Source organism: Silurus aristotelis, assembly GCF_946808225.1.
Source record: "Silurus aristotelis genome assembly, chromosome: 23".
In the NCBI taxonomy this organism is placed as follows: domain Eukaryota; kingdom Metazoa; phylum Chordata; class Actinopteri; order Siluriformes; family Siluridae; genus Silurus; species Silurus aristotelis.
The window spans coordinates 19902710-19908159 of NC_139596.1; the positions used below are offsets into that span (position 1 = coordinate 19902710).

Consider the following 5450-nt stretch of genomic DNA (forward strand, 5'->3'; position numbering starts at 1 on the left):
AGGGAAGGATAGATGTACAAACTCGATTCCAAAAAAGTTGGGACTCTGTACAAATTGTGAATAAAAAAGGATGGGCAGAGGATCACCAATTCCCCCAATGCTGCAGTGAGAAATAGTGGAGCAACATCAGAAAGGAGTTTCTCAGAGAAAAACTGCAAAGAGTTTGAAGTTCTCATCCAGAAGCTCAGGCGTTTTCTCAGGGCCAAGGCTCATTTAAAATGCACTGTGGCAAAGTGGAAACTGTTCTGTGGAAAACTGGGACCCCATGTCATCCGGACTAAAGAGGACAAGGACAACCCAAGTTGTTCTCAGCGCTCAGTTCAGAAGCCTGCATCTCTGATGGTATGGGGTTGCATGAGTGCGTGTGGCATGGGCAGCTTACACATCTTGAAAAACACCATCAATGCTGAAAGGTATATCCAAGTTCTAGAACAACATATGCTCCCATCCAGACGTCGTCTCTTTCAGGGAAGACCTGCATTTTCCAACATGACAATACCAGACCACATACTGCATCAATTACAACATCATGCTGTGTAGAAGAAGGATCCAGGTACTGAAATGACCAGCCTGCAGTCCAGATCTTTCACCCATAGAAAACATTTGGTGCATCATAAAGAGGAAAATGTGACAAAGAAGACCTGAGACAGTTGAGCAACTAGAAGCCTGTATTGAACAAGAATGGGACAACATTCCTATTCCTAAACTTGAGCAGTTTGTCTCCTGAGTCCCCAGACGTGTACAGACTGTTATAAAAAGAAGAGAGGACGCCACACAGTGGAGACACGGCCTTGTCCCAACTTTTTTCATATGTGTCGATGCCATGAAATTTAAAATCTACTTATTTTTCCCTTAAAATGATTTTCTCAGTGTAAACATGTGAGATGTCGTCTATGTTGTGTTCTGAATAAAATATTGAAATTTGAAACTTCCACATCATCGCATTCTGTTTTTATTCACAATTTGTTCAGTGTCCCAATCGGGTTTGTAGATATGGAAGGATAGATGTGTATGAGGTGGTTTCCAAAATTATAGAGACGAGTTTCTGTTTATTAGAAAGTACTTTATTTATTTACGTTTTCACAATAGCGCCCCCAGTGTTCCTCTGGAAAATGTCCTGGAAGTCTTCTTTTCAAAGAATGTCGAACACCTTTTGAGATTCATGCCGGATCTTTGCAACTGTGTCAAAACAGCAAGCTTTCAGCTGGAGCTTCATTTTCAGGAAGAGGGTGAAGTCCTCAGGAGCCAAACCTGGTGAGAAGTGTGGGTGCAGAAGTGAGATCACGTGCATTTTTCTCAGACGATCATCATGCACGAGTTGCCAAACGGTTTTAACATTTTCAGGGGTCGAGCTTGTTGAAGGTCTTCCTTATCTACTGTTGCCTTCCAGTGATGTTCTTCCGCTCTTGCAGTGCACACCCCGCTCGAAACTCCTTGTACGCAGCATCGCTGTATGTCAAACGTACGTCATGTCAAACGTCTCAGTGGCAGATTTACGCAGAATTTCACGTTTGCTTTGTTCTAACTTGCTGTTCCTGATGAAATCGCAGACGTGGTAATGCACACGGGTCAGAACAGCACCAGTTACAAGTTAGATGGAAGAATAGATCTGCAGATGGGTGTTTAAATGTGTAACTGATAGACATGTAAATTAACAGATAGATGTGCAGAGAAACCGATCAAATGAAAGGATGGTCATCACTTCATTAGTTGAAGATGGAGTGTGTGAGACTCTGAGCTCTGAGATGCTTTAATTAACACTGATCAGTTCACTGAGCTCCTCTCACCCTGAACATCTAACTGATGACTTACTACACTCAGAGAGAGAGAGAGAGAGAGAGAGAGAGAGAGAGAGATAGATGACAGACAGATAGGTAGATAGACTAAGGGATTGGCACTTGTGTTTATTAACACTTCTGTCTCAGCTGGCAGTGTGTCTGCCATCTGGTGTAGCCACAGGCAGATGGTGATCTAACCGCCATCTCTCTCTCACACACACACACACACACACACACACACACACACACACACACACACACACACACACACACACACACACACACACACACACACACACAGTGCCACCCATTGCTAAAGAGGGCATGAAGGATGAGGAATTTTCTGCAGACAGAAAAGTCAAGCATCAGCACCTCTAAACCTCCTAGTGAGGAACGTGCAGTAAATCCACTACACCACTACAGTATCTTCTCACATCATAGTGGATGTTGGTGTGTGATGGTGAATGTTGGTGTGTGATGGTGAGTGTGTGTGTGCAATGGTGAGAGCATGTGTGTGTGTGTGTGTGTGTGTGTGTGTGTGTGTGTGTGTGTGTGTGTGTGTGTGTGTGTGTGATGGTGAATGTTGGTATTTGATGGTGAATGTTGGTGTGTGTGATGGTAAATGTTGTGTGTGTGATGGTGAATGTTGGTGTGTGTGTTCAATGGTGAATGTTGTGTGTGTGTGATGGTGAATGTTGGTGTGTGTGTTCAATGGTGAATGTTGTGTGTGTGATGGTGAATGTTGGTGTGTGTGTTCAATGGTGAATGTTGTGTGTGTGATGGTGAATGTTGGTGTGTGTGTTCAATGGTGAATGTTGTGTGTGTGATGGTGAATGTTGGTGTGTGTGTTCAATGGTGAATGTTGTGTGTGTGATGGTGAATGTTGGTGTGTGTGTTTGGTGGTGAAGATTGGTGTGTGTGATAGTGAAAGTTGGCGTGCGTGATGGTGAATGTTGGTGTGTGTTATTGTAAGTGTGTGTGTGTGTGTGTGTGTGTGTGTGTGTGTGTGTGTGTGTGTGTGTGTGTGTGTGTGTGTGATGTAGAATGTTGGGATGAAACTGATCATTGTGAAGCTTTGTTTTATTTATGAGTTTATTTATTGAGTTTTCTCCAGATCAATCAGCTGCCCACAGATTGGTGTTTAATCCACATCAGAGCTATTAAGCCTATTATGTGTGAACCAACTGTGCCTGCAAGACACACACACACACACACACACACACACACACACACACACACACACACACAACTCCTCCCTATTTCTCTCACACAACCTCATACACAAACATGTCCACATTTTCATAATTTTTGGTTGCATCAGCACAGACGCTGTAGAATACCAATTCAAATTACCATAAAAAAGTCTCAGTAAAATGCACACACACACCTTTCCAGCTTGAGGAAATGTTTTCATTCAGGCTGCCTTGTAATGGACACACACACACACACACACACACACACACACACACACACACACACACACACACACACACACACACACGCGCACGCGCACACACGCACACACACATGCACATATACACACAGGAAGTAGCAGGTTGTCATAAATATTAGTCGGTGTGTGTGTGTGTGTGTGTGTGTGTGTGTGTGTCTACATCTCTGATCCTTTATTAAATAAGAGGATGTGATGACAGTGTGAGTGTCCAACATTGAGTGTGGATCAAGTGTGAGTGTTTAGTCGGGTGGGACTCTGGCGTGAGTCAAGTCTAGTAAAGTGTAAGTTGAATGTTAGTTGGACAGGAGTCAAGTCAAATTAAATCAAGTCAAGTCAAGTTTATTTCTATTGCGCTTTTCACAACAGACATGGTCTCAAAGCAGCTTTACAGAAATCAACAGTGAAGGTGAATGGTGTGTGTTTATCCCTGATGAGCAGCCGTGGCGACTGTGGTGAAGGAAAAAACTCCCTTAGATGTTATGAGGAAGAAACCTTGAGAGGAACCAGACTCAAAAGCAGAACCTCATCCTCATTTGGGTGACATCAAGAGTTTAATCATAAATCTTTCAACAATACAGAACACTGGAGAGAGAGAACTAACATGAGTACTGGAGTATAAGATTATAAGTGATGTTCTTTCTGCAGTCTTTGGTATAAAAGTAGGAGCTACTGAGCTCAACATCTGAGATCATCACAGATCCAACACCAGCTTCTCCATGCCAGAGCCTTTAAACACTCCAGGAAGTCCAATGTCAAACTCCACACATGTAGTGGGATTCAATTGGCACTGGTACGTCTCTGGATGGTTCGGGATGTTTGTGGGCATCTACTTCTTTAAAGGTCCATAATCTTCATGAGGTGGGACGTGACTGGAGCTGGAGCAACCTCAGGAAGCCTCGGGATGGGGAGAGAAAGAGAAGCAGTGGAGAGGAATTAGCGTAGCTGCTGTTCATGATATTAACAGCACAAGTTGATAATGTGATGTGATCAGATGTTCTGGAGCACAAGGTTATGATGTGATGTGTGTTATGTGTAGAACTCGCTAAAAACATACGTCTTTAATCTGCACTTAAACTGGGAGAGTGTATCTGAACCCCGAACACTGTCAGGAAGACTATTCCAGAGTTTAGGAGCTAAATGTGAAAATGCTCTACCGCCTTTAGTGGACTTTGCTATTCTAGGAACTACTAGAAGCCCAGAGTTTTGAGATCTCAGGGAGCGTGATGGATTTTAGCGTGTTAGAAGACTGGAGATACATGGAGATAAACCATTTAGTGCTTTATAAGTGAGTAGCAGTAGTTTGTAGTGGATTCGAAACTTAACAGGAAGCCAGTGTAGGGATGAGAAGATTGGGGTTATATGGTGATATTTTCTCCACCGTGTGAGAACTCTGACTGCTGCATTCTGAACTAACTGAAGCTTGTTTATTAATGATGCAGGACATCCAACTAGTAATGCATTACAGTAGTCCAGTCTGGAGGTCATGAACGCATGGACGAGCTTCTCTGCATCAGATATAGACAACATGTTTCTTAGCTTAGCAATATTTCTAATGTGGAAGAAGCTGTTTTTGTAACTTGGTTGATGTGATTTTTGAAAGATAAGATGCTCTAAAATAACTCCCAGATCTTTTACTGTTGAACTAGTGGTTACAGAACATCCGTCTAAATGCAGGTTGAGATGCTGGAGCTTCTGTGTACTGGTTTTTGGGCCAATGAGCAAAATCTCCGTTTTATCAGAATTTAGTAATAGAAAGTTATGAGTCGTCCAGTCTCTTATTTCTTTAACACACTCAGTTATCCGAGCTAATTGAGTGTATCGCCTGGTTTAGATGAGATATATAGCTGAGTATCATCAGTGTAACAGTGGAAGCTAATTCCATGCCTTCTAATAATATTTCCTAATGGAAGCATGTATATTGTGAAGAGCAGGGGTCCTAGAAGGAGTCGGGTCATGCATGAGCCAGATGGGAGTCGAGTGTGAGTTGGGTGGGAGTCAGGTGGGGGTTAGGTTTAGCGTGAGTCGGGTGGGGGTTGGGTTTAGCGTGAGTCAGGTGGGAGTCAGGTGGGGGTTGGGTTTAGCGTAAGTTGGGTGGGGATTGGGTTTAGCGTGAGTCGGGTGGGAGTCAGGTGGGGGTTGGGTTTATTGTGAGTCGGGTGGGAGTCAGGTGGGGGTTGGGTTTATTGTGAGTCGGGTGGGAGTCAGGTGGGGGTTGGGTT

General features: G+C 43.5%; 1 long non-coding RNA gene across 1 annotated transcript; it reads right to left on the bottom strand.

The window, feature by feature from the left end:
* Nucleotides 1-3763: 3763 nt before the first annotated feature.
* LOC310718599 lies at nt 3764-5154 on the bottom strand. Its single transcript, XR_014531203.1, has 2 exons — nt 4062-5154; nt 3764-3966 (listed from the first exon to the last, which is right to left on the bottom strand). It is a non-coding gene; the product is annotated as an uncharacterized lncRNA (long non-coding RNA).
* Nucleotides 5155-5450: the final 296 nt, after the last annotated feature.